This window comes from Stenella coeruleoalba (assembly GCF_951394435.1).
Source record: "Stenella coeruleoalba genome assembly, chromosome: 2".
NCBI classification, from domain to species: domain Eukaryota; kingdom Metazoa; phylum Chordata; class Mammalia; order Artiodactyla; family Delphinidae; genus Stenella; species Stenella coeruleoalba.
This window is the reverse complement of record NC_137147.1, coordinates 70,872,166-70,896,469: the sequence shown is the minus strand read 5'-3', so window position 1 is coordinate 70,896,469 and position 24,304 is coordinate 70,872,166. Positions and strand designations below refer to the sequence as shown.

The window sequence follows — 24,304 nt, the reverse complement described above, 5'->3', positions numbered from 1 at the left end:
GCTTATTTATTATGAATTCAAAGTATTCAATCATTCTTTTCTCATATTTCTGATTTATGAAAATGAAAATAAAGGGAAAAACTCACATGGCTTATATGTTTATATATTAAGTATTATAAGAGAAATAGTTTCAGCAAGGGCTGAAAAATACATGAAAATATTTCAGATTAAAAAAATGACAAATTCAAAATAATTACATTAGCAGCTCAACTAAATCAATTTCTTCAATACTGCTAACATGATGAAAATGGTTTGTTTTTACTGTTGTTCAACTTTAACAGAAACCTACTAGTTCCTTCTACCTTTTTCCTCTTTCATCATTTTGTAGTTCTTTTACAGAGGCTGATGTTGGACTGAATTTTATTTGCTTTACTAGTCATGGCTATTATATGGATTGTGTTCCATCTTAGAACATGAGCCTTTCTATATTTGTAAGTTTCTTGCTAACATGTCATGGAATGTAAAACCTATGGGACTTTGGGACCTTAATTTAAGCCTGTGGTATTAAAGATGCAGCTGTTCATTTGCAAGTAATCATCCCAGCTATTAAAGCCATAGTAAAGTAAAAAAAAAAAAAAAAAAAAAAAAAAAAAAAAACATTTTCTACTGTTTTTCATTGTTTCTAAGAACATAGCAGTCAGAATTTCATAGTATTAGATTTTTTTTACTTGCTAAGAACATATTTTCCAGAGAAGACAGGTTATTTAGAATATGTCTTACATGAAAATATAAATTTTATTACAGGTTACACATATAACTGACTTTAAAGATAATATAATGTTTCCAGAAATTTAAAAAACCCACTATGTACAGTTAACTACACTGCAGAAACTGAAGGGTTAAGGATCTTAAGGGTTAAGGGTTGGCTCCTTCAAAAATTTATGATGCCACAAAGTTCAAATATAAACAATTACATTTCATAAATTAAATAGTTCTGACAACTGTATTTTTCCTAGTAAACTTTAAAAAACCTCATCATCTCACCTTACTTGAAATATGATATGTACAATGATAACACTGTCTTCAAGTTTTGGGTTATAGTTCTTATGATGACATTTTAGAATCACAAGACAAATCATCTAGTTCTATATAAAGTGCTATGCTAAACAATGTTCTTTCCAGCTGTTTTTCCCCTAATTGAGGATCAATCAAGGATTTAAGTCATATTTTTTGTCATGTCTGCTTAGTCTCCCTTAGTTTCTCATCAACAATGTATAAAAGTCCCTATTTCCATACAGGTGCTTCAAAACAGAGTTTAACTCATACATACTTATTAATTCTGTAGATACAAAACAAAGTTAGAAGGCTAAGATCAAACTGGGAGAATCTGAAAGACTGTAAATTGCTAGATTGATAGCTAGTACTTATTCCATATGAATAAGGGTTCTTAAAAACCCTTATGAAAAAGATAAACATCAACCAGGAAAAAAATGAGCTAGGTATATAAATGGCCATTTCACTCACTCATTTGCACACCCAACCTCACATGCACACTACATATCCTTGTGTCATGATCATACCAAAGAAAGAAAGAAAAGCCAAAGGAAGGGAAGGAGTGAGGAAAGAATGACTTAATAATCAAATGCAAAATTATTCCAGTCCACTGTACTCAAAAAAGCAAATCAAACAACAATCACCTACCACTATAATGCTCTGATTGGCAAATAACTACAAAGATTTGGTATGAATACGTAGAAATCGATACTGTAGAATAATCTCGCTCTAATTACAGGTTGGCACATTCTTTCTGGAGGGCCATTTAGCAAAAAGTATCAGAAGTACTATGACCCAGTAATCTCATTAAAAAGAACATTTAAAATTCACATGAAACAATTTGAAAAGCATACAGATACAAATAATGAGTCGTTCATCAAAGCATTTTTTTCTAATGGTAAAAAACTTAAATCAAACTTAAGGTTCAGCAAGAGGAAGTTGGTTAAATAAACTGTGATTCATCTTAAGAAACCATAAATAAGTTTATGATGAAAACCTTTATTTACTGGCATGGTAAGAGGTTCATGATGAATTAAATGAAGAAAAAATCAGATAAGAGAATAGTAGGCACAAACCAAAACATGGAGTCCCCTGAGCATATCTGGTACCTCTTTAATAACATGTTTTCAATAGTTGTTCAATGTACATTGAGGGTACATATCTCTTTATATTCAAATTAAAGAATTATATAACGTGAGATTTTCTGAACCAGAACTTTCTGGAAGGCATAATAACCATTTAAAATCTGGATAAAAGTGTAAGTTATTCATTACTTAAAAACAGTACTATACCATGCATTACTCACTTGTAGAATTTTAGTTGACTTTTCTAATGTTCAACTAACTTTTCTTATGTCAGGTGAATGTCAATTACCTACTTCACGATCCACAGCACAGCCTATAGCTACAGCATGCACCTTATACATGGACATCACAAAAACATTCAACATATTTTACTTCCATTAAATACGTATCTATTTCAATGGTAGTGGAACTGCTTTACATTTTTATACACACATGGAAACCTGCGTTAACAAGAAACATACTTTCAATTTTTTCAGTGATGTTTTCATATTTAACAAAGGTAGATGTAGCTCAAGATAGGAGAGACACTTCAACATCTGTCCCTGTCTTAAAATCTTAGAAAGCTATCTTATTGAACCAGAGTTTACAAAACATTCCTGAATAAGGAAGACGGTCATTCTTACTAAGGCAGGTTCTCTCCATCATGTGCACCCCTTGTACACTAGCACTACATTACGTTTTTGTAAAATCTTACTTATGCTATTCATTATTTGTTCAATTCTTTCTCTTCCTTAAGGGCAGTGATCTTGTATGACTTTTTACTGCTGTATTTCCAGTGCTTGGAAGTGTGCTTGGAAGTGTGCCCTATGCACAGTATTTATTCAATAAATAACTGTTGAATGAACAAATGGCCATGAATGGAATGGAAAAATTAAAACAGCCCCAAACTCACAGAAAACAGAGACTAGTTCAAACTCTTAAGCAGTAGACAGTAGTAAGGGTGGGTTGCTAGAGTGGTAGATTGAGCAGCTCTTTGACACATGTGCAGGAAGAGAAAAGGGAATTAATCCCCTGCATCCTCCCTTCCTCCACTTATGCTAAGGGAAAAAAATGGGCTTTCATCCCAGGTGGTAGCACTGACTACAGAAACTTTGTCTTGAGAGTCAGGGAGTGCTTGATTAGACACACTCAGGAAAACAGGTAACTACAGACATACTGAAGAAAGGCCTGTAGAAAATCCTACTTAGGCTAACAGGTAAGCGCATATATAAAGATAAGTACAGAACCAAGATATCATTATACATTTGAGGAAAAATAACAACAGCTGAACAGCGTTTAAACTATACATAATTTATGAATGACATGAACAGTAAACTGAATGGTTTTCTTTTTTTTTTAACATCTTTATTGGAGTATAATTGCTTTACATTGTTGTGTTAGTTGCTGCTGTATAACAAAGTGAATATGCAGTTGAGCAAAAATAAAAAATTAGACTAAATCATACTGTTCAGAGATAATTACTTTTAAGATATGGTATACAGCATATTATTTCCTACTTTTTTCATGCATATGTGTATTTTATATGTTTTGTTAATAAAATGACATTGTGCTTAGTAGAAGTGAATTAAGGAAAACTATTCAAACTATAATATGCTATATACCAAATTTTAAAAGTAATTATCTCTGAACAGTATGATTTAGTCTTATTTTTTTTATTTTTGCTCAACTGCATATTTAAATGTTCTTATAATATTCGTGTGTTCTTGATATTCACAATACATATTAAAATAAAATGACACCATTGTAAATAATTAAAACATAGTGTTTCAAATATTTTGTTCCATTTTATAATTCATTTAGAAAAACACTCAAGTTTAAAGAGTTTTTTAAAAAAATCTCATTTCATTTGTATTAAAATATTTTAAAATCAAAAATTAGTCACTCAGAGAAATTAAAACAAATTTTAAAAGTCAGTTGTACATAAAAACACATGCCAATCTAAAACTTACCACCCTGAGTAATCAAAGAATACAAGTAAATATTATAACTAATTGTATTATCAGAAAAAATATGTTCGAGTAGATAGAATATTTACAATACAGTAATTACAGCCTCCTAATAAGTGCCAAGTTATTTATCATTTCTTAGAAAACAAATCTCATTCTTAGAAATCTCATTCTCAGGCCAAAGTTATGTTACCAGTACCTGCATAAATTACTCCTTCTTTAGGCCTAACATTTTTCCAGGTTATATAGACTTTGAGTTCGGCTAGATAATCTTTCAGAGCATAACAATTACTTCAGTAGATTTTTAGAAGAATAGTTTTATCTGGGGTTCATAAAAGGAAGCAAATTCAACATCACAAGATAGACTTGGGGGAAAAATTTGCTTTAAGAAATCCAAGAACTTTTCATGCTTAGCCAAAGTAAGGCCACATTGCTGGATTTAAATCACAGTTCTCTTTATCTTTCATGAGTCCTCTAGTCCTCAATGATAAAGAAAATCTTGACCAGTGCTGACCTTGAACCTGAATGGCCTCTGCAGACAGACACATAAACAACTATCCTTTAAGGGCTGTCAACACATCATATTTGGTATCAGATATTTGATACCAAATAAAATTAAAGTCTGGAAAATTTTATTAATCACTCAACAGTTATCTGAAATTTCCTGAATTTCACTTTTGTACTGATCCAAACAAGCTCAATTATTCATATAAAAAGATTACTTGACATGTTGCAAAGAGCTCATTTGTATATATTAGTGATGTGAGATGCCTTAGAGTTCCAAGTTAATGTTGTGATGAATTTCCAAACCAGCAGTTTACAATTTCTTAACTGAAGAGCATTCTGGATGCTATGTGCTAGTGAATAGTGTGAGAGATGTGAAATTCCTTAAGTATTGATTTATCATAAGTTACATTTGTTTTATGTTATAATAAATAAATACTCAGCACAATTTCCAAACTTTAAGGTATCTACTTAATTAAAACTCAGATAAAGGGCACATTGACTTAATTAGGATGATAGCAAAAAAAAAAAAATACCTCAGTGGAACACACACATATTATTAACTTAGAAAAAATAGATTAATGTCAAAACTAGGCTCTAATGGCATGCCTGATGATATCTGCAAATCCTGTCACAGTAGTTAACAGATTTGAACTGATAACTGAAGCATGTTTCCTACTACACAGCCTTTTATTCATGTTAGGCTGCAAAATTTTACAGTGTTATGGCTACAGAAAGCCAACCCCCCTTGATTCAAAATCGTAAAGACTGCTTTTTACAAAGTTGTCCAAAATAAATTTTGAAAGAAAAAAGTAAAAGAACAGATATTTTAAAAAATGTTTGATTAATATGTTTTAATATTTTTATTTAATGTCGTGAATCCTATCCTTTGAAAACATTTTAAAACAGCCTTAGTTCATTTCATACTAAAATCACTATGTTCTTTGTTTTGTCAGATCAAACTAGTATTCTAAATAATCATGCAGCAGATTCAGCAAGAGTATGTTTTCTGCTGTTGTTCCCACTATACTATAGTGACATGTTCATCATGCTAATAACCTCTACACTAGAAGATCCTGATACAAAACCAAAACATAAATGTGTACTACTTTAAAATTACCAATTTATACCTTAAAAATTCCACACAAAACAGTTGTGATGAAAATCCATTCCTTTGAAGAAGAAATTAGGCTACTGAAAGGAATAAAATTTGGTCCTAAACAAGACCAAGTTTTCAGCATAACCAGGGTTCATCAAATAGAGGAGGAAAAGAAAAATCTTCTAGCAATGCAAGTGATCACTAACACTTTCTGTTACTCATGTGGAACTCTGTATTATATTTGGAAATTCATATGCTTTTGGGTAAATACAGTAATAGCTGTTGTTCACATTAATTTAATAATTATAATTAATAACTAATATGGCACTGACTGCAAGAGACAGGTCATTGTTTGGTTTCTCTCACAAAGATGAATATCACATTCTTTTATTAACTTTTTTCTAAAAGTAATATTTTAACTTTTTTTAATTGAGCATCAAGTGAAATGTTCTTAAGGACTTAGTAGATAATTCTAAGTATTTTAAATAATCTTTTCTTTCTTGAAAGTCAGAGAGTGAATATGTTCTTGATTCCAGTGAACTTATTAAGAAACAAAAGAAGCAACTTGGGTTAAATTCATCAATTTCCATAAATACTTACAACAATGTGAAAAGATTTGTAGTTAGGAAGGCTCTAACTGATGATGTGATCTAAGAAAAGAACAATTCCTACTGGGTTTGATGACCACCAAGATTCAATCAACAAAAATTTTTATAACGCACACACACAATTTATAAACACACACATAAAAAGCCCTTATTCCTACCTTACCTGTTTACTATATACACTTAAGCATATTTCACACTATAAATACTATATATTATGCACACTTAAGGACAGTTAAGTACATTCAATGTGATGTAAAGAAATGTCATAGAGATGATAAAATTATAACGCAGCAAAAGATTAGTATTCAGTCACTAAAAATCATTTGTATATTATATACAAAATAGAAAAGAATCGTAAGGAAAGAATTTAACACACAAATAAATGGAATGACTTAGATGATTTTTTTAAATCTTCTTTAAGTTTTAAAAATTTAATCTTAAATTTTAAAATGAAAGAGCAAAAGTTATAGGAGTATACATGTTTAAAGATACAAAAGTTGTCTAGATTAGCAAAGTATAAGCCAATCTAGAATAGGACAGACTGGGACTTAGTATTATTTAAAGTGGACAGACTCAGTATTAAATTGAATGTGTGGCAAAGAACAATGATGACCTCATTTAAATGTTGTTTTGTAAATTTTATTTAAGGAAAATACATCAAATAGTTATAACAATGCCATGGAGAAACTTTTTCTCTTTCAGATGTTCAAAAATATTTACTGAATACTTAGTATGTGTAAGGCATCATCCTTGGTGATATGATGAAGTAAACACAGTACTGTTTCTTTACCTTGAAAGAAGATGATAAAGTATAAGATATCTCAAGAAAGGATTCATGCAGAATATGGCACTGCATTAGGCAGGATCTTAAAAGATGAGTAAGTTTTGAATACTCATTGATGTATCTTAAGAATATAATAGGCAGAGAGCCTCAAACACTACATTAAAGATTCTGAATTTCATGGTAGACAATGCAAAAACAAATATGAGCAGGAGAATGGGGCAATAACTGTTAAACTGGCATAAGACACATTAAGAGGAGTGAGACCACTTATAGGGAGATTAAGAAAGTATTCAACAATTCAGGTAAGAGTCAATGAAAATTATAGTTCTAGTGGGATTGAACAGATGCAAAATATATTTTAGAGGTAAAACTGTCAAAAGTTAACAATTGATTGGATATTATAAGCAATGGAAAAGAAACTAAAAATTAACCTCAAAGTTCTAAATCTTCATGATCAGGATGATGGTAATGCAATTGATAGAATAAGGCACAAGAAAGGAGGAAGAACTTAGACAAATTAAGTTTAGTTGGGTCTACTGTGAATCTGATACATTCTCTAGATGTGAAGATTAAAGACATATAGTTTTAGTACTGGTGGTTTTAGTACTGCAAATAGGCCTTTAGTAAAAGCATACAATATAGACAGAAGAGGATAGGATCAAAGCTAAATCTTTAGGAAACATGAACAAACAGAAGGCTCAGAAGACAACAGGGAAAGAGGTAAAGTGGTTAGAACAGGGAGCTCCAAGAATATTCACTGAAAGAGGGAAAATACAGAAAGAAGATTTACTGTTTTAGCTTTACGTTTGATTCATTGAATATTATTTTATTAACTTCCTATTCTGGACCACATGAAAGAAATATAAGCTAAGTACATAATGGCCTCTGCCCTCAGATAGCTCATAATCCACTTAAGATCTACTTAAATTCCCTCAGTAGTCTTGGTTGCTGTTTTTAGAATAAGATGAAGAATTAAACAATAAAAGATAATAAGTTTACCCGCTGTTTCCAGACATTATTTTCTGGATACAAAAAAATCTTCTGAATGATCTCAGTTAATATTGCGAAATGATATATGTAAACAAAAGAGAAGATTAAAATGAGATAACTGATAGAAGGTAGGTTAAAAATTAGAGACCAAAGACACATTTTCTCTTATAAAGTTCCCATGTACTTGGCAGAAAGCAAATAAAAAACATTGGGGAAGGTGGGTAGTAATTAAAAGTACAGATTAAGAATAAAGTGAAAAAATCTAAATCAAAGAGTCAGCATGAAGAAGTGTTCCACTGCTTTATCTGAACATGGACAACAAACTAATGGCAAAATAAACTTGTGGACCTAAAGGTTTTACATGCACTTCATTAAAAATCTTGTTTCTTGCTGCTCACTCAAATATAAAAGACTACTTGTCAGAGTTATTATAGTTTTACAGTTGATCTTGAACAATGTGGGGGTTAGAGGCACTGACCCTCCACATAGTCGAAAATCCGAGTATAACTTGACAGTCAGTCCTCCATATCTGCGGTTTCACATCCATGGATTCAACCAACTGCAGATTGTGTAGTACTGTAGCACTTATTTATTGAAAAAAATCCTCATATAAATGGGCTGTATTTTACATTTAATTAATAAGATTGTAAACAGTTTTGACACAGTTACATTTTTAAAATGAACATAACTTTCAAATAGCATTTCACATTAATATATAATTATAAATAGGACAAATCAGACTGGTTACCATTGGTTCAAAGATTCAATAAACAGATTATACATGAAAATACCATTTTCAGAATAAAAAGTCTAAAAGAAAATACCATACTATGTTGCAAATGTACATTAAATTAACTTGATAATGTCATCCATAAGATCAAAGCTCCATGAAACTAACATCTAGTACAGTACCTGGTATATTTGAGATGCTTGATAAATACTGTTGAATAAATCAATGAGTAAAGAAAATTTCTTATTAGAATTTATTTTTATCTAACAAAATGGTTCATACCTAGAATTTTGTGCAATATGTGTAGCTAAGCTGCCCAGATGTACAGAAAAGTATGCTAAATTAATATTCTTATTACTCAAAAAATGAGGTATTTTAAAGATTATTTGATGTAATAGTAGAAATTATAGTTAGGGGAAAAGCCATATTGATTTGCATACTTTCTTGGTCACATGAAATTCAGTCAATAACTAAAGCACACAATGCATCTATTCTGATTACATCCTCAGGTACTCAGATATTAATATAGTCAACCCAAGTTTATAGATGGGATATTCATTTAAAGAAGAGTTTCCCACAGTATACTGATAGGTTTTTAAAGAGAGAGAAGAGGGAAAAGAGGAGAGAAAGGGAGGAGGGAAGGAGGGGGAGAAAGCCTCTTCTGAGGGAAGATTTCATAGTTTAGTAGGCTATTAAGTATGGGAAACATAGGTGAAAACATCATTAAAAAGAATTGTTCACTGGCTCTCTGAACATTTAGTTCAATAATGCACACTGTGAATTCTTGGGGGAAATTAAATAAATAAATACAGCATTTTTCAAACTTGCTTAACTACAGAATACCTTTTCCTGAAGGATCTCATTCTGTTCCAACAACTGTTGCAAAGACTATATCCTGGGAAATACTGTGATATACTGTAAAGACACTTTTAAAAAGAATACACCAAAGCTTAAATCTGCATATATACTTTGCTTCAAATCTGTCTCACTAGGAAGCTACTTATCCCAGAATTAAACAAAACATTTAGTTAAGACTTTTTTTGGAAACTGCTTTCAAGGTCAAGTTTATGAGCTAATAACAAAGTCAGTCCTATTTGAATTATTTAGGAATGCTTTTCATACTTTTTCACAGGAGTACTTCTAACTATAAAGGATCAAGAAGTAAAAGATGGGATACAAGAGGAGAAGGTGAGTCTGAGGAAACAGTCTAAAACAGGGTTCAGCAGGCTACTACCTGTAGGCCAAATCTACCTTACTGCCTGTTTTTGTGAATAAAGTTTTATTGAGACAGATCACACTCATTTCTAGTTATCTTCAATACTATAACGTGATATTGAAATATCTGTGATTTCTAATGGTAGTGATGTCATAGATCCACTAATGATATTGTGTTTGTGGCCCATATTCATAATTGAGAGAAATCCTAAATTTCAGATAGAGATTAAGGAAACAAAGATGTAATTTTTCACAGACCAGGGATTAAGAACCTTTGCCTTAGAGAATTGTGAAAAGATAAATGGCACTTTTAATTAGGATATCAGAAACAGCATGGAAAATGTAAAACTACAAACTAAAATATACCTAATTTTGTTAATAAATGAAAAATTAAAATAAAAAGACTTAAAATTAAATATTTTCCATACAATTCATGAGATAATCCAATTCGTGAGATAATCCATAGCCATCAGCACAAGTTCTAAGACTCCGCAGCCAAAGTATTACTTGTACTGATGTTCTAAATAAAGCTAATTTTTATATTCAATAATTGATTATTCCAATTGCAAATGACTAATCTTTGCTCAGAAGTCATGAAAAAGGTGCAGAAAGCAATGCAAATTTTGTTTGCCACCATATCTTTTTCACCATAACTACTATCGAGATACACAAAATAAATATAGGTGATTAGTATACTGTAAAATATAACGTATTAGGATTATGAATGTTTATACAGGGGGCATATTACATAGAAAATATAACATTTTTGAAAGTGAAATGAATAGCATGTATTAGGAAATAATTAAATTATTAAAGTCCCAGTGTTTTAAATTATGCAATATCAATTGCATAAAAGGCATTACAGTCAAACTTCACCAAATTGCTTAATATCCATACTAAAGGCCTTAAATATTATAAAGAGCTATAGTATGAACACAACAAGGATGGCACAATAACAAATGAATTTACATAATACCAAAGTTCTTAAAATTGTGGTTTTACTCTCTCTAGACATGTTATGATTTAACAGAGAGAAATATGTGTATGTAGTTCTTAAAAGTGGATTTTATTTGAAGAGGAATCAAATACACTACTTTCAATTTACATACTACACAGAAGATGAACAAGTATATTTTAAAATATAATCATCTCATGTTATATACAAAAAGATTTATATTTTCTCCTTTTAAGTTACTTTTATCTGCACTTAATTTTCAAGTATATAAAAGATACTTTTTAAATGACTGATATTTAATGCAATGGCTACTGGCCAATAATGTCTACTGGCTTCAACATCTAGGAAAGTATATACGAATGCTAAACAATACAGGTAAGTCTAAACTTTCCATCTTAAAAGCAATAAAGGATTTTGGGAACTTTATATAATGCTTTGTCTACTTTGTCTTCTATATTTTAACAATGAACAGAAAATGCTCCTATAATGCTCCTTAGGATAGTGATTTAAAATTTAGTAAGAAGGATATTTTATTTGGGTTTTAAAAACATAATAGGTTCAAATTTCTCCTGGTAAACTCTAATGAAGGATATTCAATTTTAAGATCTTATTTAAGGAATTTCTTAGAAAAATTACACAAAGTAATTTTCTAAAAATAAGGTAGTATTTTAAAAAGTCTTAAATGCTACAACAGGCATTAAATTTAATTCTTTGAAATGAAGCAGGGACGCACGATTAACCAACTGGCAGTACTTTTTAAAAATTATTAACATATTAAAGTAGGAATCTGATTTTTAAAAATCATCTGGAAGCATGCATGAGAAAACCTGTCGTCATGGAAACAGTGTAAATGGCAATAAATCCAGAAAATGTCAGTGCTTCTGAACAATGAATGAACACAAAAGCTATTTGTGAAATAAAACAACATAATGTTGTTTAAAATGTTTAAAAATTTCAATTCCTTTCTATAAATTTTATTTGGCAAAAATACTGATAATACAATATTAATGCATTGCTTTTAACCAAAATATTCTAACAATTTATTAATGTAATATTCAATACAGAATTAAAATGTTTAAAAGACTACTCTAATATTACTGTCAATCATTTATTTTAAAAAATCTAAGCAAAATAGCTTTATATTTTAAAATTCATGGAATCAGGAACAGTTAAACAATAAACACCTAGCCAAATTATATTATACCAAAATCTTAGAGCTAAAAATATATGTCATAAGTACAGGCAACAATGTGCATATCTGACCCTCACATTACCTGCATCTTGACAATATCAAAAAAAAATAAATAAAACCTTCATACACACACTATTAAACACCTTTTCATGCATAATATCCATGAGGAAAAACTGATTGACATGTTCACAGTTATGGCAAATGTGTATTCTCATAGATTAATATTTTATATAATTGCAACAAAATGTTTATGTTAAATAAAGGAACGTGATTCTCCAACAGATAATCATTAGCTTGTTAATATACTAAGGAGGAGTTAAAATGTTTAAAAAGGTGACATTATTTATAAATAGGTAATATTTAAGATTCATTCTTTCATTACGAGTAAAGGAATGTGTGTAGTTCTTATGACAGTTGACATTGACTTTTTCTCTCAAAGAACATCAAACCAAAATCAAAGGTTATCAGAAATATATAAACAGGTTTTATACTAGTATGCCCTTGCTAAGTAAAAACTGCCTTGATATATTTTATTTTTACCAGTTTAAATCAAGTATTTCAAAGAGCTTTGGCTGAAAAAAAATCTATTCTATTACTCAAAAATAAATATGAATTGGGGCAAGAACACGATAAACTATCCTAATTTGCCTTAATTATCAATCCCCTATTACATTTGCCTGTATCTTCAAAAGCAAACCCACACCCCAAAAGTATATTTCTTTCATTTTCTTCTTATATCATTCTACCCTAATTATCTTAATATGCTATTTCATTACTATTTTCATGTTTCTAATCTTTCTACTTACATCTAATAACTTTTCTTCTTTTTCTTACCATCTACTTATTCATCTTTCTAATGTCTCTACAAACTTCCAAATAGTACTTCAAAAATGGCCAATAAAAAACAAAAATGGACAATATTGGTTACCTTAAAGCTATGAAAACAATCTCTAGAGAAGTTCTTATTTTATTCCTTATGTTGTTGATAGCTTTATCACTTTTGAAAATGGCTGGTTCACAGCGCCTCTGCTTAGAGTTCTAGTTTACATAGATTATGATGTGTTACCTAGAATTGCACAATATGATTGCTCCAGCCTATATTTATATAAGGGAAAAGTCGTCTAATTCTAAAAGTTGCTAAAGTCAGGTGATGTTACTCAAGAAATTTCCTGAAACACTGATAATAGTATTTCCTTATTATATGTGATTATTTTAAGCTATATATAAATGGAATCATACAGCATTGACTCTTTTATGCCTGGTTTCTTTGTCTCAATATTACATTTGTAACATTCAGTCGTTGTATTCGTGGTTAACTCATTCTTATTCCCATTGTGTAAATACAGCACAGAGTTATTTTTACATTCTTCTGTTGATAAGTATTTGAGTGCTTTTCAGTTGGATCTATTGCTAATAGTGCTGCTGTGAACATTCTTGTATATGTGTTTTGGTGAATACCGGTACACAATTCTGCTCTTATGTTGTAGGAATAGCATTGCTAGGCCATATGGGAAGGGTATATTCAGCTTTATGAGATGCTCCCAGATGATCGTCCAACATTTTGTATCAATTTACACTTCACAGGAATGATAAATTCCTGTGAGAATCACAATTGTTTATAGAGAAAGGAATAAGAAGATAAACTTTCTTATGAAGAAGAAGACAGTTAAAACTTTACCAGTATTTGTGTTAGGATTACAGGAGATTTTTATTTTCCTTTCTATAGTTTTCTATGTTGTCCAAACTTTCTATAAATAAGTACACTTATAAATAACTACAATAATTATGATAAAAGCCTTTTAAAAGAAAAGAATTGCCATTATTTTTATATATTAGATAGCAGACATTAACTTATTTTATAAAGCACTCTTATTAATAGCCACCTCTTTTACAGTTTTTATGATATAACAAATTATTTGAAATTTCACTGTATTTCTTGGTTTAGAATAAACATATTGGTATAAAAAGATTCAATCTCATCTTTTCATTTGGAAATAAAGAACTATTGCTAAGAGTTCTCATCTTTAAGTATTAGATTACATTCCTTTTTCAAGTTTGAAAACAAACATTCTATAAGTTCTATGGGGTTGTCTATGAAAATAAAAATGTACATTCCATACTGGAATAATTTTAATCAAAATTTTGTAATGGGTAAACTAACATACTAGAAAACATTTCCCCCCTGTAGGATATTGCTTTATTTTAGCCCTAAATGATTTACTCAAGTCTTTTCATGTAAAATTAGTATTTTAAAAATATATTTAGAATATACTATATTTCATCCAACATAACTGTAAGTTGAAGAATTTTAAAGTTAAATATATTGTCAATACACAAGCGATCAGATAAAAACTTCTCAGCTATGTTCACAAACGAAGCAATCATATTACAATTTGTGAACTAAACTCCAAGTTAGATGCTGGAGGATATTAGGAGACAGCATGAGCAAAAGCAGATGTGAGTGCCTACAGAGCAAGTGAGGAGAAACAGTGAGAAGATCATGGTAGCAGCAAATAATGTGCATCAGAGAATAAATAGGACAGATTAAGGATAGGTATCAATAGAACAGGGCCAATTTATAAAGGACTTTGAAATTAAGACAAAAAATTTTGGATTTGATGTATCAGTTCTTAGATAAGTGATGCCATTCGAGTTTGTTTTAGAAAAAATTAGACTGTTATCACATATGCAAAAGGATTAGGAAAAACAAGGTCAAATTGAAGGAGAATGAGGAATCATAAGTAACTCCTGAAATGATGAATTACAATAAAATATGTCTTCCTGTTATGTATTCTGAGTTGTTTTCCTAACAATGCTAACGGATTTGCATGATTCAATTCCTCTCTCCCTGGATTCCTTGTGAATAATGCAGTTATGGTCTACACAGTAACTATAAACAATGAATTAGTGAACACTGAACTACAACTCCTAGGGCAAATACAGGTTTAGGTTCCTCTGAGCCTCTGGTCACAACATTTTCATCAATCTCTAATATATAACTTGGCTTCATTGTGTTTCTATTTAGGGACACCTTATTTAGTACATATTGTTGATTCATTAGCATTGAACTCATGGTCAGTGGCCCTGTATGTCATTCCCGAATAAAGATTACCTATCACATGTGTTTTCTCCGTAAAGCACATCACAGCCTTCCGGTACTTAGGACCACTAGACAATGTAAACAGCATTTCAGCACTATGCTTGGGGACCATTTCAAACAACAAAATCAACAAAATGCACAAAAATGTGAGCAGTATGGCACTAAACTGTGAAATTACACTGGCTTAGAGTATGAGAGCTGAAACAAGAGGCAAAGCATAGCCTTGTTTGACCTAGGCTGTGGATGTGAGCGCCAAGTGACCCAAATTTTTCACCACTCCACCCAAGTCTTCGAATGATACTGAAAGCCCTGTGAGTACTGATACTGGGCTTACAAATAGATTTTAGTGGCTGAGCAAATCTGTAAATATAAAATCCATGAATAATAGAGTTGACTGTATTTAATGGAAAGACTTGTATGATCTTAATTTAACTCTTACTCTTTAAATAATTAGATACATAACCAGGAGCAAGACACAAATTTTCTTATCTGAGAAACTGAAAGGCTCTCCAAGTTTATTGACTCTTCCAGCTCAAACACTGTATAATTCCATTATGTACAGCTTACAATTTCCGGTAATGACATTTTCAAACAGGCTCTGACAAAAGTTAATGTTAGAGCTCTCTGGTTAGTTAATGTTAGAACTCTAAAGTCTAACATTAGATTTGGTAAATTTTATACATAGCAAAAAATAAACAAACTAAACGAAGTTTGGTCCCAAAGTAGTTCTGAGGAAAGTAGTCAGAGCTACTAACTTCCCAAACAGGATTTGAAAATCAATGCCCATTTGAGATAGTTCAGTATGAATATTTTAGGTCACAAGCTGAAAAATGTGTAAAGAAAAAGAGACATGCCTTCTAAATTTCCTAGCAGTAGAATTAGCTTCAAAACTGCCAACTTTGTAAACAAGCATACCTCAGAGGTACTGCAGATTTGGTTCCAGACCACTGCAATAAAGCAAATATCTCAATAAAGTGAGTCACTAATTTTTTGGTTTCCCAGTGCCTGTAAAAGTTATGTTTATACTATACTGTAGTCTATTAAGTGTGCAACAGCATTATGTCTAATAGAACAATGTACATACCTTAATTAAACAATATTTTATTGCTAAAAATGGTAACCATCATCTGAGCCTTCAGCTAGTTATGTTTTTGCAATAGGAACATCAAGGACCACTGATCACAGATTACCATAACAAATAAAATAATAATGAAAAAGTTTGAAATGTTGTGAGAGTTACCAAAATGTGACACAGAGACACAAAGTGAGCAAATGGTGGTGGCAAAAGAGCACCAACAGACTTTCTCAATACAGGAATACAGGTTGCTACAAACCTTCAATTAGTTTAAAAAAAAAAAAAGGCAGTATCTGCGAAGCACAACAAAATGGGGTATGCCTGTACATTCACAGTTGCCGGGGCATTATGCTGGAGCTGTTCCCCTACAACTTGAACCCTTGATCTTTCATGTATTCAGATAACAAATCTCAAGAACACAACCATTTCATCAGATATTTTACTTAATTGTCCTTATAGTAGCTTAGATAAAGTATGACTCCCGGAAAGGTAATCAGGTGCACTTGGAGGACAGACCTCACCCAAGCTCTTCAACCAAAGCCAAACCAGTTAAATCTGTCATTAACCCAAGTGCAGCAAGAGGTGTTGGCAATCACACATACCCCACTTTGGCCAGCAGGGAGTCCAGGGCAATGTGATTTTTCATTACCACTCGGCTTAGAGAGTCTAGAATAATCAGCTATAATCTGAAAAACATGCAAAAGAATCTGTCTTCCCTTAAGTAGCAGAGGGAGACCACAGGGTACCAACAATAATACGATTAGGCTAAAGAGAATCATAACAGTATCCAGAAAGTAAATCTTACTCTGCTGCCTGCTCACTCCTAAAGTCAGAAGCTTCTGGGAAGTTTCTGAAAATTCACAGACTAAAATTCTTCAGTGGTTAATAGTCAAGTTGAAAGTGATGGCTGTAGTCTGGGTTACACTGGCCAGATGCTCTGTGCATAAGAGCTGAGAGAGATTAATATTTTCTCTCTACACTTCTGGCCTGCTGGTGTCTAAGGTATTCTCTTTTCCACAGCCTGGGTTGTTGGTTTCTTTCCATAGCCACGTGATTCAGTCTCTGCAGCACGATCAGTCTTTTCAGCAGTCACTTCACCCTTTTCCTGATTGTCTGTCTTACCCGTACCATATGGTTTGGACGCAGCCCTAGGTGGCTCACCAGAAAGGTATCTAATGCATAAATGCTCAGCAGTACCCTCAAGAGGAGGGAAGGACGCCCATATATATATATATATATATATATATATATATATAGTCTGGACATATATGCCAGGTTTCCTTGGCTTCATGTGCTGGAATCACTAGGCTTTGTTTTTTGGTTCTAAATTGTAAATGAATACCATGCCCTGGACAATGGTGTATCTAGGTGGCTGTGGTGACTTACCTGGGCAGCGCAAGTCTGATCAGCTTGTTGACTCTATTGATGTTCGTCCTCAAAGGGTCCTTCCCTGTGGGCATCCACATACATCATGAACAGAGTGTGGGTCTTGTACAATCTGCAGTCGCAGTGTTAATTTCCACAGAGACTGGGACTTAATCATTTAATTGTTGTACTGCCAGGCCCCAGAGTCACTGAAAATGTAACAAACTTGGCGGGTACTTTTCCAGAGTAAGCACCACAGCTCATGACTTTACCCAACGGGCAGAGGTCCCTGTTCCATGCATGTTTTAAGTAATTTTCTTTAGGACTACACAGGTGCAGTGGCCTAGTACACCCCATGGGATCTTAAAATACTCGATTCATCTGTGAACTAGACCTAGGCATCCTCAGGAACCTCAAAGGACTGAAGCGCCCCCAGGGTGTCCAAACTTCTAGTACAGACTCTGCATCTGGTATAGCCACATTTTGAGAGTGACTGGCGACTTTTTCATGCAGCTGCTATATCTCTGATTTTCTTTAATAATATAAAATATACGGTCTATCATGCATTTGCAAAAGCATACTGTCTTAAAAGTAGATTTGCCCATAAATCATTTTAGGCCTCTTAAGGCAGCAGGTATTGCTGAAAAATAATGACAAGATGCTTGTAGTTCTGTTCCCCTGTATTCTAAATTCAGGGTAAACCTTAAACATACAATTTCATCATCCAATATTAGTGTTAGTTTCAGATACAATGTAGCTAATTACAAAGGAAAATAAGAGTAAACCCTAATATGGTTCATCTGTTAATAAAGTGAGTAAGCATATACATATATATATTTTCTAATATTATATATATAACAAATTAAAATAATTTTCCATTTCTTTAAGAATTTTCCAAATAGTTCTAGAGCTTTTAAATAAATATAGGTATTTTTGGTCTAGTTTTACAGTTATCTCACTTAAAATTATGTGAAGAATTTTTTTATTTCCTCCTTTGAGAAGACATTAAGTGTTTATACAGGTTTCTAAGTAACACTGGCTGTGAAACTGTAAGAATGTTTGAATACAAAAGCAACTGATCCAAAGTTGTTATACTTTTGGAATTTAGTAACTAATGAAAAACAGAACCATATTAGTCATCAATAAACCCCACCCAGTTTGCAGAGTTAAAAATACATTCTCATATTTAATGTCTGTCAAATTTGAGTTGTTACAGAGCACATTTGGGTTGATTTCTCAATTAATACTGTCAAAAGAGGTTAATTTCTCATATGTTAGCATGTTATGAGGATTTACACTGAGTACATAATAAATTAGCCAGCAAGCTGTTCTTCAAAATTGAACTTTAACTTAAAAAACAAACAACAGTCTGTATATCTTCTTTGGAGAAATGTCTATTTAGGTCTTCTGCCCATTTTCAGATTGGGTTGTTTGTTTTTTTGTTATTGAGCTGCATGAGCTACTTGTAAATTTGGGAGGTTAATCCTTTGTCAGTTGCTTCATTTGCAAATATTTTCTCCCATTCTGAGGGTTGTCTTTTGGTCTTGTTTATGGTTTCCTTTGCTGTGCAAAAGCTTTGAAGTTTCATTAGGTCCCATTTGTTTATTTTTGTTTTTATTTCCATTTCTCTAGAAGGTGGGTCAAAAAGGATCTTGCTGTGTGATATATGTCATAGAGTGTTCTGCCTATGTTTTCCTCTAAGAGTTTGATAGTTTCTGGCCTTACAGACTGCCAACAAACACATGAAAGAATGCTCAACATCATTAATCATTAGAGAAATGCAAATCAAAACTACAATGAGATATCATCTCACACCAGCCAGAATGGCCATCATCAAAAAATCTTGAAACAATAAATGCTGGAGAGGGTGTGGAGAAAAGGGAACACTCTTGCACTGCTGGTGGGAATGTGAATTGGTACAGCCACTATGGAGAACAGTATGGAGGTTCCTTAAAAAACTACAAATAGAACTACCATATGACCCAGCAATCCCACTACTGGGCATATACCCTTGAGAAAACCAAAATTCAAAAAGAGTCATGTACCAAAATGTTCATTGCAGCTCTATTTACAATAGCCAGGAGATGGAAACAACCTAAGTGTCCATCATCGGATGAATGGATAAAGAAGATGTGGCACATATATACAATGGAATATTACTCAGCCATAAAAAGAAACGAAATTGAGCTATTTGTAATGAGATGGATAGACTTAGAGTCTGTCATACAGAGTGAAGTAAGTCAGAAAGAGAAAGACAAATACCATATGCTAACACATATATATGGAATTTAAGAAAAAAAATGTCATGAAGAAGCTAGGGGTAAGACAGGAATAAAGACACAGACCTACTAGAGAATGGACTTGAGGATATGGGGAGCGGGAAGGGTAAGCTGTGAGAAAGCGAGAGAGAGGCATGGACATATATACACTAACAAACGTAAGGTAGATAGCTAGTGGGAAGCAGCCGCATAGCACAGGGAGATCAGCTCGGTGCTTTGTGACCACCTAGAGGGGTGGAATAGGGAGGGTGGGAGGGAGGGAAACGCAAGAGGGAAGAGATATGGGAACATATGTATATGTATAACTGATTCACTTTGTTATGAAGCAGAAACTAACACACCATTGTAAAGCAATTATACTCCAATAAAGATGTAAAAAAAAAAACAAAACAGAAAAATAAAGAATTGTCTAATATTTCCAATATATAATATAATGTAAACTAAAACTTCCAGATGAAGAAAACGTTGTCTTATAATTTAAACTTCTTTAATGACACTTTGCATTTTAGAATCTCAGGTTTAAAGAATGTGTATTATTGTGTATACTACTACCATATTCAAATTAATCCTAAGTACCACCTTCCTCAAACAAATATACTAACATTTTTCTTCACAAGCTAGAGAGCAGAATAAGAGTAGAGACAAAAATGCTGGAGAGGGGCTTCCCTGGTGGCACAGTGGTTAAGAATCTGCCTGCCAATGCAGGGGACACGGGTTCGAGCCCTGGTCCAGAAAGATCCCACATGCCGCAGAGCAACTAAGCCCGCGCCCCACAACTACTAAGCCTGCGCTCTAGAGCCCGTAAGCCACAACTGCTGAGTCCGTGTGCCACAACTACTGAAGCCCGTGCCTAGAGCCCGTGCTCCACAACAAGAGAAGCCACCACAATGAGAAGCCTGCACACCGCAACGAAGAGTAGCTCGCTGCAACTAGAGACAGCCCATGCGCAGCAATGAAGACCCAACACAGCCAAAAATAAAATATTTTTTTAAAAAATGCTGGAGAAACAATGAGGGAGGCAGATTTGGAAGATGAGAAGGCTGAGAGACTTGTAAGAGGATCATACTACAACAACCTCAAGAGAGCGAGTTTTAGACCACTTCAATATCAGAAGTTGCTTAGTACATGTTAATCCAGAAATAAAAATATGAAATTATTAAAATGGAAGCCATGGAACTGTGTTTTTTAAACAACAAATCTCCTTGTTTTAGCTATACATTCTCATTATTGATTTGTGTTGGTGTCTATGAGACATACACTTTCATGAATTAGCTATCATACTTTGAACCCAGGTGACTGTTAATCAGCTCTACATTTACTGATAGATGCAAATCGTTAAGGTAGTATGAGAAGGAAGGAGGAAATGTGGACTTACTAAAAGCAGGGATGATACCAAAATGGGAGAATGTGATTTCATTTTCTAATAACTTCACAAATAACTTTCAGACATGTTACTGTTATATGAAGTATGTCACAGTCACTTAGTGAAAGTGTGATAAGACAGAATACAAAGACTGTTCACACATCCTTTCCTGAATCTTGTTTTTCTTTTCCTTCACTGTCAATATAGTAGCGGGTCATGTGAATCTTAAAATAAGATATCAAATGCCTAAAGTAATTTTCTTTTTATATTGGAAATGGAAGAAAAGTTAGCAGAGTTATTTGGTGACTACAAAAAAAGCTCTCCTAGGAATTAGTCACATCTGTTTTATTGTTTGCAGCTGAGACATCCGACAAAAAGTAAGTTGGCTGGTAATAAAAGTACAATAATTGTTAATGTAAAACAGACAGATGTTTTCCTCATTACACAGCAATGGACAGATGCATTTCGGTAAAAGAGTTGAAATTTTTAACAAAATTAACCTGGTCTTGGTCCTCAGAATTTGAATGTGTTACTCTGAAATCAAGTATGTGTTAACTCATGCAAATATTTTTTCTTTCCCAAAATGTACATGTGAAATGATTTTTTGTTGTTGTTATTTTTGCATTATACTTTCAAGTATACATGGGACTAACTGCAGTTAATTACATTTTAGGTAACACAATAATTACTAACATACTACTCAGTTTGTAATACCCCTTCTATGCCATAAAGTATTGATGATGTTTCTCAGTTTTATGGGTTTTTAAAATACTTCCTCTACTTTCAAATTTTCACCTTTTATGGAATGATTACTTAAGTTATGCCCTTGGGTGTCTTCTTGGCTCTACCATATATGTAAAACCAAAGAAAACATTTTCACTTCATTGATTCCTTCACATTTTACATGCGAAGAAAAGTGTTCCAAACACACCTTGAAGAACTTACTGGATATTCTGGAACAGTTTTTATTATTATTTCAGAAGATGACCTATGACTGCTAGGTCATGTTCGCTGCTTTGGTAACTTAATTGAAAAAAGTCCACTATATCTTCCTGTGATTTGATAGGAAGCATTGTGTTTTAAGCAATAACACTACGGCTGTGCTAAAAGAAAAAATGTCAACGTTACCAGATTATACACTCATCACAACATTCCCATCACACAAGAAGGCAATGGTCAGAAAAACTTGAAATGAAATGTCTTATTCAAGAAAACAAAAAATGGGGCTTCCCTGGTGGCGCAGTGGTTGAGAGTCTGCCTGCCGATGCAGGGGACGGGTTCGTGCCCCGGTCCGGGAAGATCCCACATGCCGCAGAGCAACGGGAGAGGCCACAACAGTGAGAGGCCCGCGTACCGCAAAAAAAAAAAAAAAAAAAAGAAATGAAGCTGCCACCAAAGTAAGTTTCTGAGCAGCTAGCTCGTTAGCCAAACAAGAAAAGCATTTCACAATGATGAGTAAATTAAAACCTGTCCAGAGAAAATAAACTTTTACCTATGGCGTTAATGCCAGTTGTTTATTCAAGGAATTAATGTGATTGATAAACCTCATATTAATAGTTGTGTGGAGGGGCTTCCCTGGTGGCGCAGTGGTTGAGAGTCCGCCTGCCGATGCAGGGGACGGGTTCGTGCCCCGGTCCGGGAAGATCCCACATGCCGCAGAGCGGCTGGGCCCTTGAGCCATGGCCGCTGAGCCTGCGCGTCCGGAGCCTGTGCTCCGCAACGAGAGTGGCCACAACAGTGAGAGGCCTGCATACCGCACAAAAAAAAAAAAAAAAAAAAAGTGTGGAAAACTACAAGCAAGGATATTTCAAAAAAGTTGGGAAAACACGAATTCATAACTTGCAGTAGAATCTGCTGAGTTACAACTGATGGTGGTAAAAGTATGTGTGGGACCAAAAGAGATTTAGTTGCACACATTTACAAACTTGGCAAAGATGTTAAGGCATTGAAACCCTATGGTTATTCATTGTATTATTAAATCAGCAAATACCTTGTAGAATATATTTGAATCTATCATGTGTTATTGAACCAGGAACTTCAACAGTAAAGTTTATTCGCTCTGATAGACTTAATCATTGTCAATTCTATGAATTTTTGTCAGAAATAAAAGATGAACAGCCTGATTTGCCCTACCACTTAACAGTTCAATAATTTAGCAGTGATAAACTTTACTGTGATTTACTGAGCTCAGGCTAAGATGGAAATTTTTCTGAATGAGAACAATGACTGTGACTCTCAACCACTGTTACTGACACTAAATAGCTTTGAAAATTAGTTTTTGCTGTAGACTTGACAATGTTTGTAATGAACTCAAGATACAGGGCAAAAAAACCCTTATATGCAAAACTTAAATTGCAATAAAGTCATTTATACAACAACTAAGTTTTTGAATCACAAGTATGTATTTCCCATGCTATCGACAATTAAAATAAGAAGTGAGAACTCAATCCCACACACATTTGCAGCAGGTGTATTTTCTGAGTCTAAACTATAGCTCCTGCAGCATTTTTCATACTTCAATGCAGTGCTAAAAAGATATCTATATTCCAAAATCTACTTAACTGTGCATTTGAGGAGCTTCTATCTAATCTTCAATTGGCAATGATTAATGTAATATAATAACATGCTAAAAGCAAATTTTAAGAGAAAAATGTGTTAGAATTCTATAAATGCCTCCTAAAAAATAGATGTGCCCCCAAATTATCACATGCTCATAAATTAATATCAGTATTCGGCAGTACCTATCTGTGTGAAGACATTTCATTTTCAAGAATAAAATATGTAAAATCTCATTCTAGATTGACATTAACAGATGGAAATTCACAATTGATTTGATAGGAATGCTGACTTTGAACCCTAGTTAAGAAAAATGTTATTTCTTTCTTTCCCCCCAAAGAATTTCATTATTTTCTTTACATCTCTTCGCTGTTCTCCACTGCTGCTGGTGTTGTTACTAGTAGTAGTATTGTTATAGTTTGAATTTTGTCAACACAAAATTGTAGAAATCTGTTTTTTCTCGTT

The 24,304-nt window shown here is 32.9% G+C and overlaps 1 protein-coding gene across 3 annotated transcripts in view; it reads right to left on the bottom strand.

Annotated features, from left to right (window-relative positions):
* Window positions 1-24,304, bottom strand: part of NOVA1 (NOVA alternative splicing regulator 1) — a 141,955-nt gene that overhangs the window by 52,424 nt on the left and 65,227 nt on the right. The window contains exon 1 of one of the 3 annotated variants that reach the window (XM_079912937.1): window positions 17,663-18,369. The exons of the other annotated variants lie outside the window; for them this stretch is intronic. The gene's annotated coding sequence lies outside the window, so the exon portion shown is untranslated. Of the gene's footprint in view, window positions 1-17,662; window positions 18,370-24,304 lie in introns of those variants that run through there. 3 annotated transcript variants of the gene reach the window in all.